Genomic DNA, 12,600 nt, shown 5'->3' with positions numbered 1-12,600 from the left:
TCGACAACGACAAAGCATAGCCCAATGTGGGCGGCACTTAGACATTCTTTGGGTATATTGATCCTGGAAACTGAATCGTAATAGCGATCGAGTAATTACCCTGTTCTGCGGCAGCGATTCGATAATTGTGTGTGTGTGTTGGACTGTTTTGCTTATAACTCGACCTACGTAACTCCGATTTTCGTCGTTCAAGTGCCAAATTTCAAGTCCCAACCCCTGCTATTTATACTGAAAATTTGACACCGTCGCGTAGCGAGAGGGGGTACCCCGTTAGGCGTCGCGCTACGCGAGTGATCACCCTATTTTCATAGAGTAGCCCTTCGTGCATGTAGGCTTGCTGTGTCGACGGTTTTTAATTTTTCGAATTTTATAATTAGTTATGAAGATAATCGTTATTAGGGTTTTGCCCCCCCTGAGTTTTAGGGGCCCTGATTCTAATTCTGATTGTTCTGGAAATTTTAGGGTTAGTGCAGAATTACTTGGGTTTCTTAATTAGGGTTTCCTTAATAGCTAATTACCATCCTAATTATTTAATTTTAATAAGAGTTGTTACATCCTCCCCACCTTATGAAAAATCTCGTCCTCGAGATTCACTGGAATAGATGAGGATACTTGCGCTTCATTTCTGTTTCCAGCTCCCAAGTGTATTCTGGTCCTCTTTTTGAATTCCATTTGACTTTGACCAATACCAGTCGTTTGTGTTTGAGAAACTTGATTTTTCTATCTTCGATCTGTAGTGGTTTCTCTATAAACTTTAATTTTTCGTTCACCTCTATATCTTGAAGAGGTACTACCAGGGATTCGTCTGATAAACATTTCTTGAGATTGGATACATGAAATACATCATGTACTCCAGCTAGTTCTTCTGGTAGTTGTAAGCGATAAGCAACTGGTCCGATTCGTTGAATCACTGGAAATGGTCCAACATATCGGGGACTCAGTTTTCCTTTCTTACCGAATCTTACCACACCTTTCCAAGGAGATACTTTCAGAAGTACTTTGTCTCCTATTTGGAATTCAAGTGGTTTGCGACGATTGTCGGCATAGCTCTTCTGACGATCTCTGGCTGTTTTCAATCTTCCCTTGATTTGAGTTATCTTGTCGGTGGTTTCTTGCACGATTTCTGGACCTGATAATTGACTTTCTCCTATTTCTGCCCAACATACGGGTGTTCTGCACTTGCGTCCATATAGTGCCTCGAATGGAGCGACTTCAATACTTGAATAATAACTATTGTTATAGGAGAATTCAATTAATGGTAAATGGTTATCCCAATTACCTCCAAAGTCAATTACACATGCTCGAAGCATGTCTTCCAGAGTTTGGATTGTCCTTTCACTTTGTCCATCGGTCTGTGGATGATATGCAGTACTTAGATTGAGTCGGGTTCCCATTGATTCTTGGAAACTTGTCCAAAATCGGGAGGTAAAACGACTATCTCTATCCGATACAATGGAGAGCGGGACTCCATGTAAGGATACTATTTCATCCACATACAGCTTGGCTAATCTTTCCATGCTAAAGGTTTCTTTTATTGGTAGAAAATGAGCTGATTTGGTTAATCGATCCACGATTACCCAAATTGCATCATTACCTTTTCTGGTTCTGGGTAACTTAGTAACAAAATCCATTGTTATGAGTTCCCATTTCCATACCGGCATTTCTAATTGTTGTAGTAAGCCTGAGGGTTTCTGGTGTTCTGCTTTAACTTGTGAACAAGTTAAACACTTAGATACATATTCAGCTATATCCTTTTTCATTCCTATCCACCAGAAATTCTTTCTTAAATCTTGGTACATCTTATTATTTCCTGGGTGTACAGTATACCTAGATTTATGAGCTTCTTCTAAGATTTTCGATCTTAAATTTCCTTGTTTAGGTACCCAAATTCTGCTTTGGTGAAATTTCCAAATTCCATCATTTCCTTGTTCTAATTCTTTTAGGTAACCTTTCATTTCTTCGGCGTCGTCCTTGATTGCTGTTTTCTGAATTTCTTTCACTTGTTCCCGTAAATCTACCTGTAGATTTATTCTAAGAGCACGGACTCGCCTTTGTTTTTCATGATACTTACGACTTAAGGCATCTGCTACTACGTTAGCTTTTCCTTCGTGATATTGAATATCACAGTCGTAATCACTTAGGACTTCCATCCATCTTCTTTGTCTCATGTTTAACTCTTTTTGCCCGAATATATATCTTAAACTCTTATGATCTGTATAAACAGTAAACTTACTTCCATACAGATAATGTCTCCAAATCTTAAGGGCGAAAATTATGGCTCCTAGTTCTAAATCGTGAGTCGTATAGTTTTCTTCGTGCTTTTTCAATTGTCTAGAGGCATACGCAATTACCTTCTTGCGTTGCATCAACACACATCCATATCCTAATTTTGAAGCATCACAATATACTTCAAAATCTTCTGTTCCTTCTGGTAAGGCTAAGATTGGCGCATTGGTTAATTTCTGCTTTAAGATTCTAAAAGCTTCTTCTTGTTTTGGTCCCCATTCAAACTTAGTGGCTTTACAGGTCAGCTTAGTTAATGGTACAGCTATCTTGGAAAAATCCTTAATAAACCGTCTATAATAACCGGCTAAACCTATAAAACTTCTAATTCCCATTGCAGTTTGTGGAACCTTCCAATTAATAATGGCTTCGATCTTAGCAGGATCTACGTGAATACCTTCGTGATTCACCATGTGGCCTAAGAATTGCACTTCTTGCAGCCAGAATTCGCACTTCGAGAATTTCGCGTACAACTTTTCTTTTCTTAACAGAGTTAAGAGTGCATGCAAGTGCTGACAATGCTCGACTTGATTTTTGGAATAAATGAGTATATCGTCAATGAATACGATCACAAATTTATCCAAATATGGTTTACAGATTCTGTTCATCATGTCCATGAATGCAGCTGGGGCATTGGTTAATCCGAAGGGCATGACTGTAAACTCATAATGACCATACCTAGTTCTGAAAGCAGTTTTAGGTATGTTCTCTTATTGAACTTTCAACTGATGATATCCGGATCTTAAATCTATCTTAGAGAAATACCTAGCTCCTTGTAATTGATCAAAAAGATCGTCAATCCTAGGTAATGGGTATCGATTCTTAATTGTGACCTTATTCAACTCTCTATAATCAATACACATTCTCATTGATCCATCTTTCTTTTTCACAAACAACACTGGTGCACCCCAAGGGGATGAACTAGGTTGTATAAATCCTTTGCTTAGTAATTCATCTAATTGCTTTTTCAATTCTAGCATTTCGGTAGGAGCTAATCGATATGGCGCCTTGGCTATCGGTGTAGTTCCTGGGATTAGATGAATCCTAAATTCTACCTCTCTGTCTGGTGGTAATCCAGGTAAATCTTCTGGAAATACATCTGGGTATTCTGAGACTACAGGAATTTCCTTGAGTTCCTTGCCCTTAGTACAAATGATTATGGAAATCATATATACTATTCCTTGGTTCTGTTCATAATTAGCAACTTTCATTACTGATATGAACTTTAACGGCTTCCGAGGTTTATCTCCTGAAATCTTAACTATCTCTCCTGTAGATGTTTGAATTTCTATAGAATTTCTATCACATATGATTTGAGCATGGTTGGCTATTAACCAATCCATTCCTAACACAACATCAAACTCAGCTAATTTCATAGGAAATAGGTTTGCAGTAAATTTATGACCTAAAAGTTCTATGTTTACTTTTTGCAAAACCTGATTGATTTCTACTGAATTCCCATCTGCAGTTTCGACTGTAAAGATCTGCCTAACTGTAGTTAATGGTAACTTAAGAGCTTGACAGAATGAAGTATTAATAAAACTTTGGTTCGCACCAGAGTCAAATAATACTTTTGCATAGACGTTGTGGACTAAAAACGTACCGGCGATCACATCCGGAATGAGTTCTGCTTCTTGAGTAGTCAGCTGAAATGCTCTAACATTCTTCTTAGTAGTTCCTTCAGCTGCCTTGGGTTTGTTGTTTGCTGGGTTGATTAACTTAGGACATTCTGGTTTGATATGTCCAGCTTCTCCACAATTGTAACAAATTATGGATTTCTTTCTGCAGTTTTCTTCCTGATGTCTGGTTGTTTTGCAAAAATTGCAAATTCTATTACATTTTCCAAAATGTCTCTTTTTGCAAATTTTGCAGAATGGCATAGTTGAAGATTGCCCTGTTCCCCTTTTCTTGAAATTACTACTATTACCCATTCTGAATCCTTGGGTAATTTTCTGAGCTAATTCCTTTTTCCTATCTTCCTCTCTTGTGCGTATCAGTTCGTCGGTTAGGGTATTAGCTAATTCTACTGCATCGTCAATAGTGCGAGGTCTCGCAGCTTTAACGATATTGCGAATTTCGCTAATTAATCCCCAAATATATCGAGAAATGAGTACCGGTTCTGGCGAAGCCAAGTTAGGTACCACTCTCGCATATTCGAAGAATGTTGAAGTATAACCACGACAATCTACTCCGGTCATTCGATGATTGAGGAACTTATTTGCCATTTGTTCCTTCTCATACTCAGGACAGAATTTCCTTTCGACCAGATTTTTAAATTCGTCCCAAGTCATGGCATAGGCTACCCGTCTGCCTTTTGCCTGTAGCACCGTGTTCCACCATTCTAGTGCTCCTTCTTTAAACAGGTTTGAGGCATACATGACTTGATCTTCCTCAGCACATTTACTTATTGCAATTACTGCTTCGGTTTTCTCCAACCATCGCAGCGTTGCAGTTGCTCCTTCATTGCCTGCAAATTCAGCGGGTTTACAAGCAAGAAATTCTTTGAAAGTGCAACCAGGCGTTGCAACCTTTCGTTTCTTAGGGTGCTGCGTATGCTGAGATTCATTGTCATGATTTATATGATCATTGCCCCCGTTTATACTATTACTGAAATTATCTTCAATAGTATGCTTGCTAGGTATGATATGTTGTGGATCGTTTGGATTTTTCATAGCAGCGACGAACATTGGAATTGCGTTGGCTATTCCTTGGGCAACCATATTTTCAATATCTTGTTTAGTCATATATTGATCTTCTGGGTGTTGCTCCGATTGATTAACTTCATTTACTGGTTCGTTATCGTTATTTGCCATCTGATGATAAATTATTATGAATAATTAGCAATTAACAATTTATACAAATCATTAAACAAGTTATAACACATAATTCCAAAATTATCGATTTCTCGATTGCATTTCATATCAGTATAGTATGCATCAATACACACCGATATTTGACAATGTTTTATTCGTTATGTTACAACTGGTTTCACTATTTACTTTTACTATTATACAAAGATAGTTTCCATCCTCCTATTCGTCATCCTAAAAACGAAGTTCCCTCTCGTCATACTTCCAGGCAATCTGTCCCCCTATTTCCCTAATTCTATTTCCTGCATCCATCAACTCTTCACCGAAATGGCGAAGTTCAGCCAGGTTCTCATTGCTCATCGGTGGATTGGGTAGGGGTTCTGGGTCGAATTGTGGAAAGAATGAGTAAGCGTTATTGACAATATTTTGAAATTGCCAATCGTTGGTCCACCATTCTTCCATTTCTACAGGTTGGTTATGGACTATTGGTTCAGTGAGGGTTGGTGCAAAATTCATAGGAATTGGGTTTTCGATAGGATAAGTAAAAATACTCGGACTGACAGGTTGCATAGTCTCACATTTTTCTAGTAAAATATCTATCTGATCCTGAAAAGTAACTCTTTTGGTTTGGTTAGAACTTTCTCCAACTTCTACTTGGGTTGGGTTAGAACCTTGCCCTATTTCTATTTCTATTTCCTGAGAATACTGATCGAACTGCTCCTCCATTTGCCTGGATTCGTTATTGGCTTCAGTTTCTGGTTCTTGCGGATTAGGGTTTTCCTGGATTACAATCGCTTTTCCTTTGTCTAAAGGTTTACTAGTTTTAGGGGTTTTTGTAACTGTCTTTCTCTTACGTATACGGCTTCCCATACATAATTTTTCTTTGGCCTCCTTTTTGGTTTGGTCACTGGTGGAGTAGGGAGTTTTACAGGTTGGTCCACATCAGCAATATATCCCGTGAATTCATGAGAAACTTCTATGTTCACTGGGTACAGATTGAGGTTCTGAAAAGCTTCAGATATCTCGTTCATGCTGTGTAGCATATATGCAAAATGCATAGAATATCAAGTTAAAACTTTGGAACAAAGTTTAACAAAATAAACACAGAAGTTTTATTGCACACTTATTTGTACAAAATACAGAAAACACTCAGTTTTATTTATCTACTTACTGAGAATTACTAGTACTATATTTAAAATACTTTTTAAAGATTGGTATTTTCTGCCACAGTAGCTAACATATATAAATTAGCCCATTTTTCATCGAGTTTATCTTCCCAAGGGGATTTCTTAAGTAATTCCCGGGTTTCCTTTTTAATTTTCTTTTCTCTGATTTGCTCCTTACTTTTCTTAATAATCATACTCCTTTTTCTAGGAGAAAGCGGATTTTCATAATTCGCTTTTTGCACAAATATTCCTTCCTCAGGAATATTAGGGAGCTTTGAAATTTTAGTTTTAGACGAACTGCCTTCTTCGTAAATTGATCTATCTAATTTAAGATAGATATCTTGCAACTTTTGTTTACCCATACTGTAACTAACAAATAATCAGTTAAAAACACATAAACACATAATCACATATAGTAATCAGGAAAATTAAGTATCGTTTAAATACTTAATTAGCTTAACTTAGTGGCTCTGATACCACCTTGTTTCTGTCACGGCCCCCGACCCGGTTTGACCCGTTTCCGGAGCCGCGGGACAGAAATCCTGCGGTACTTTATTTATTGTGAGTTTAGCAGCGGAAAATTTATTTCACAGGATCGGCTAAGTTAAAATATTTCCCGATTTATTTTATTTCACAATTCGGGATACAACCCCGGATAATTTACAATAACAAGATTTTATTAATAAAACATAATTCTTTATTTTATATTGAGCCACTATCTTAAGCTTGAAATGCTTCCCCTGCATTTCTCCTGAATTACAGCAGATCACCTGAAACATGTTTGAAAAGATTTTGTCAGCGGGGAAATACTGAGTGAATCATTCATTTTACTGAAAATGACACATTTGTTATAATTCACAGTATTAAGAGTTTTTACATATGTTTATTATCAACCAACATTTCAAGAATAGGTATTTGTCACAGACCAGCTCTGTGACTGTGGTCATATCACCATTGGCTGTCCCAATGAGTGACGTATGTCACAATTAGGCTCGCCCACCTAATGTGAAGGAAACAATAATAACAATACTGTGCACAATACCCCACATACCGGCTGTAATTTGGTGATTACATAAACTTAATCACTGTAATTATAACTCTGAAAAATGGTTTGGAGTATTGTAAAATAGTTGATAAAAAGAGAATGACTCACATTGTAGATTTAGTATTGACAGAATATGATTTTATCCCTGTTAACCTAATTTCACAATAATGCACACAAAACAGAGTTAGTAATCAATACAGCAGTTACGATAATTTCCCGAGATCAAATACTCGTAATGAATGACCAAGTGCAATACTTCAACTCATTTATCAAAATGACAAACGACAAAGTATAGTACTTCAACTCGTGTATCGAATTATCGACAACGACAAAGTACAATGCTTCAACTCATTATCGAATTATCGACAACGACAAAGCATAGCCCAATGTGGGCGGCACTTAGACATTCTTTGGGTATATTGATCCTGGAAACTGAATCGTAATAGCGATCGAGTAATTACCCTGTTCTGCGGCAGCGATTCGATAATTGTGTGTGTGTGTTGGACTGTTTTGCTTATAACTCGACCTACGTAACTCCGATTTTCGTCGTTCAAGTGCCAAATTTCAAGTCCCAACCCCTGCTATTTATACTGAAAATTTGACACCGTCGCGTAGCGCGAGGGGGTACCCCTTTAGGCGTCGCGCTACGCGAGTGATCACCCTATTTTCATAGAGTAGCCCTTAGTGCATGTAGGCTTGCTGTGTCGACGGTTTTTAATTTTTCGAATTTTATAATTAGTTATGAAGATAATCGTTATTAGGGTTTTGCCCCCCCTGAGTTTTAGGGGCCCTGATTCTGATTCTGATTGTTCTGGAAATTTTAGGGTTAGTGCAGAATTACTTGGGTTTCTTAATTAGGGTTTCCTTAATAGCTAATTACCATCCTAATTATTTAATTTTAATAAGAGTTGTTACAACCCCCATCTCGTGATATTGATTTTCGTATCGACCTTATTCCTGGAGCTAACCCTGTCGCTAAAGCCCCTTATCGTCTCGCTCCGTCCGAAATGCGTGAACTCTCTAGCCAACTCCAAGAATTACTTGATAAAGGCTTCATACGCCCTAGCACATCTCCGTGGGGCGCACCTGTCCTCTTCATGAAAAAGAAGGACGGATCGTTCCGAATGTGCATCGATTATAGGGAACTCATTAAGCTCCCTATCAAGAATTGCTACCCCTTACCCCGAATCGATGATTTGTTCAATCAATTGCAAGGCGCTACGTGTTTTTCTAAGATCGATCTACGCTCTGGCTAACATCAATTATGAATTCAGGATGAAGATATCCCTAAAGCCGCTTTTCGCACTCGCTACGGCCATTATGAATTCGTCGTTATGCACTTTGGTCTTACCAACGCACCCGCGGTTTTCATGGATTTTATGAATCGCGTGTGTAAACCCTTTTTCGACTACTTCGTCATCATGTTTATCGATTATATCCTTATCTATTCGAAGTCGAAAACTGAACACGCGCAACATCTACGTTTAGTTCTCGAACTTCTCCAAGGGAATCGGCTCTACGCCAAGTTCTCCAAGTGTGAATTTTGTCTTGAGGAAGTTCAATTCCTCGGTCACATTGTCAACAGTCAAGGTATTCACGTCGATCCCACGAAGATTGAAGCAGTTAAGAATTGGATTACACCGAAAACCCCGTCCGAAGTTCATTCTTTTCTCGGATTGGCGGGCTATTACCGTCGATTTATCGCTGATTTCTCTAAAATCGCCGTTCCTCTCACCTCTCTTACGCATAAAGACAAGACTTTTATTTGGGGAACCGAACAAGAGGATGTTTTTCAAACTCTTAAGCGTATGCTTTGCGACGCTCCCGTACTCGCGCTACCCGATGGAAACGACTTTGTAGTCTACTGCAATACCTCTAACCTAGGTCTTGGTTGTGTCCTTATGCAACAAGACAAGGTTATCGCGTACGCATCTCGACAGCTTAAAGTCCATGAGAAGAACTACACAACCCACGATCTCGAACTCGGTGCAGTTGTTTTTGCGTTAAAGATTTGGCGACACTACCTTTACGGTACCAAGTGTGCGGTTTTCACCGATCATAAGAGCCCGCAACACATCTTGAACCAGAAGGAACTGAATATGCGCCAACGCAGATGGGTTGAACTTCTCAACGACTACGACTGTGAGATACGCTACCACCCAGGCAAAGCAAATGTCGTTGTTCATGCTCTTAGCCGACAAAGCTATTTACATAGCGTTCGTAATATTCAAGCCCAACACGACCTCAAAGCTCTCATTCGTGACGCTCAACACGCCTGTTTTCTCGATAACACTTTGAAGAAAGAACGAATACTTGGAACCGAAAACCAACTCGTGAATAAACCGAATGGTATCTTTCACTATCTCGATCGCATCTGGATACCTAGTCGCAACAATCTCTAAGAGATTTTGCTGACTGAAGCCCACAAATCTCGATATTCCATTCATCCTGGTGCCGACAAGATGTACCAGGACCTCCGTGCCAGGTACTGGTGGCCTTGAATGAAGAAGGATATCGCTCTCTATGTTTCGAAATGCCTAACTTGCTCCAAAGTTAAGGCTGAACATCAAAGACCCTCTGGCTTACTCGAACAACCCGAGATCCCGATGTGGAAATGGGAGAGTATAGCTATGGACTTCATTACGAAATTCCCTCGCACGCCATCAGGTCACGATAGCATTTGGGTTATCGTTGATCGTCTTACGAAATCCGCTCACTTCCTACCGATACGAGAAGACTTTAAGGTTGAACGATTAGCACGAATCTATACCGATGAAGTCATTTGTCGACATGGGACACCTCGTGATATCATCTCTGACCGCGATGGTCAATTCACCTCGTGCCTTTGGGAAACTTTCCAATCTGCTCTCGGTACTACTCTTAATCTCAATACCGCTTTCCATCCCCAGACCGACGGTCAGACTGAACGCATGATTCGCACCCTTAAAGACATGCTTCGTTCGTGCGTTATAGATTTTGGTGGTAATTGGGATTCACATTTACCTTTAGTCGAATTCTCATACAACAACAGTTATCATTCTAGCATTCAAATGGCACCATTTGAGGCATTATATGGAAGACAATGTTGATCGCCGATTGTATGGCACGAGATCGGAGACGCGCAAATTACCGGTCCTGAGTTATTACAAGAAACGACTGACAAGATCTTCCAGATACGAGACAATCTTCTGAAGGCTCGGAGTCGTCAAAAGAGTTACGCCGATAAACGCCGCAAGCCCCTTGAGTTCGAAGTTGGTGATCACGTACTCCTAAAGGTTTCACCTTTGAAGGGGTGATCCGATTCGGTAAGAAAGGAAAGCTAGCGCCTCGATACGTTGGACCCTTTAAGATTCTGTAAAGAATTGGCAAAGTGGCCTACTTACTTGAATTACCGGAGGAACTTAGCAACGTACATCCGAATTTCCACATTTCGAACCTCAAAAAGTGTCTAGCCGAAGAGAATTTGCATGTCCCTCTCGAGGATTTGCAAAGGAACGAAACATTACACTTCATGGAAAAGCTAGTAGAAATCATGGACCGAGAGACCAAGAAACTCCGACGCTCTCGCATTCCCATATTGAAGGTTCGCTGGGAAGGCAAACGCGACGCCGAGTTCACTTGGGAACTCGAAAGTGATATGAAAGCTAAATATCCACATCTCTTCGTTACGCCTGCGCCTTAACTTCGGGACGAAATTCCCTAAAGTAGGGGAGACTATAACAACCCGACTTTCTAAGTCAAAGTCAAGACATGTCATTATGCAGATCTGTCATTTCGTGCTTAACTGACTTGTACTCTCGAGATTTCGATTATCGCTATTGGGTCGACTATTTAAAATGATATTTTAAACTATGTTATAAAACGCATTCACAACGCTGATTCAAAACGCAGTAATCGCATTAAACGCAGTTTACAACGATTATTATTTGAACGCACTTTATCGCATTATTACTTCACGCTATCACAACGCAATCGCATCGCAATCTCATCGCAACTCGAAACACAGATTTACTTTTATGCATGTTATGTGTTATGTGTGTTATTTACTTGTTTAAAATGTTATGTGGTTATCTCATCGCAACGCTTACTCATAACTCGCTTAAACGCAACGCAATGCTCAACGCACGAAACGAAAGTCGGAAAAACCAACTCGCACAAGCCGTCTGATCGAATGACCCTTCGATCGAATGGTCATCCGACCCACACTCTCCACCGCCTTATCTTCTCTCAGCCTATAAATACCCACCTGTCACATCAACTGTTCACTGATGTGACAGCTATATCCGACCAACACGCTCTCAGCTGGTTTTCAAGCACATTTCACTCGATCCAAGGCCATTTTCGTAAGTGTTATTCCTAAATCTTGTACTTCCATCATCACTACACACTTTCTCATCATCTTCTCCACTAAAATCGCATATTTTCTCCATGAAATCACCTGATTTGGACCCTTTGAAGGTGATGTCATCTTGGTTGTGTATACAAATTGTGGTGTGACGTCATCCCGTCAAGGTTGGTTCAGATCTAAAGGATTTCCACATTATTTTACATAAATCTCAACAAGATTCAACATTTTCCAACTGTTTTCATACTTTTCTTCAACTTTCTTCACTTTCCACTCAAAACCGATGGAATCTAGACCCATTCAGGCTCTCTACTTATACTCTAGTTGAGATCCGGTCTTAGAACGGATTTCCACCGAAGAGACGACCGATTCACGAGTTGAACATGAAACTCCATCAACAACAGCTAAGTCTAATCGAACGGGGTCATTCCCATCCGATCGGCTGAGCTGAACTTGGTGTGATTCCCGTTGTTTGACACGTCATCACGCCGTCTCCGTTAAAACTTTTAATTTAGAAAATTTTACAAACTTTACAAAACATCAGGTCGCCCACTCGAATAGCCATCCGATCGGATGACCATCCGATTGAATGACTATTCGACCAGGTGATTTGTCCTTTATAACTTTCAACACTTAAACAATTTTGCAAAATTTCAAGGAATATCACACTTTCAATCGATTCGCCATCCGATCGAATGGCCATCCGTCCAGATGACCATCCGATCGAATGACTTGAATTATACTACAACGAAAACTTCAAAAGTTTGAAACGATTTACAAACTCACTCACTCAATCGAATGACCAACCGTTCGAATGGTCATCCGTCCGGATGATCATCCGACCGACTCACCATTCGAGACTCATTCTGTTACGCACCGTTCAACGCTTACGCTATCGTTCTATGCTCAGGCTAATCTCCACGCGCTCCCTTCAATTCAAGTACTGTGTTT

The sequence above is a fragment of the Helianthus annuus genome, chromosome 10, assembly GCF_002127325.2.
Source record: "Helianthus annuus cultivar XRQ/B chromosome 10, HanXRQr2.0-SUNRISE, whole genome shotgun sequence".
Classification (NCBI taxonomy): domain Eukaryota; kingdom Viridiplantae; phylum Streptophyta; class Magnoliopsida; order Asterales; family Asteraceae; genus Helianthus; species Helianthus annuus.
The sequence above is the reverse complement of the archived record's forward strand: the minus strand, read 5'-3'. Positions refer to the sequence as shown.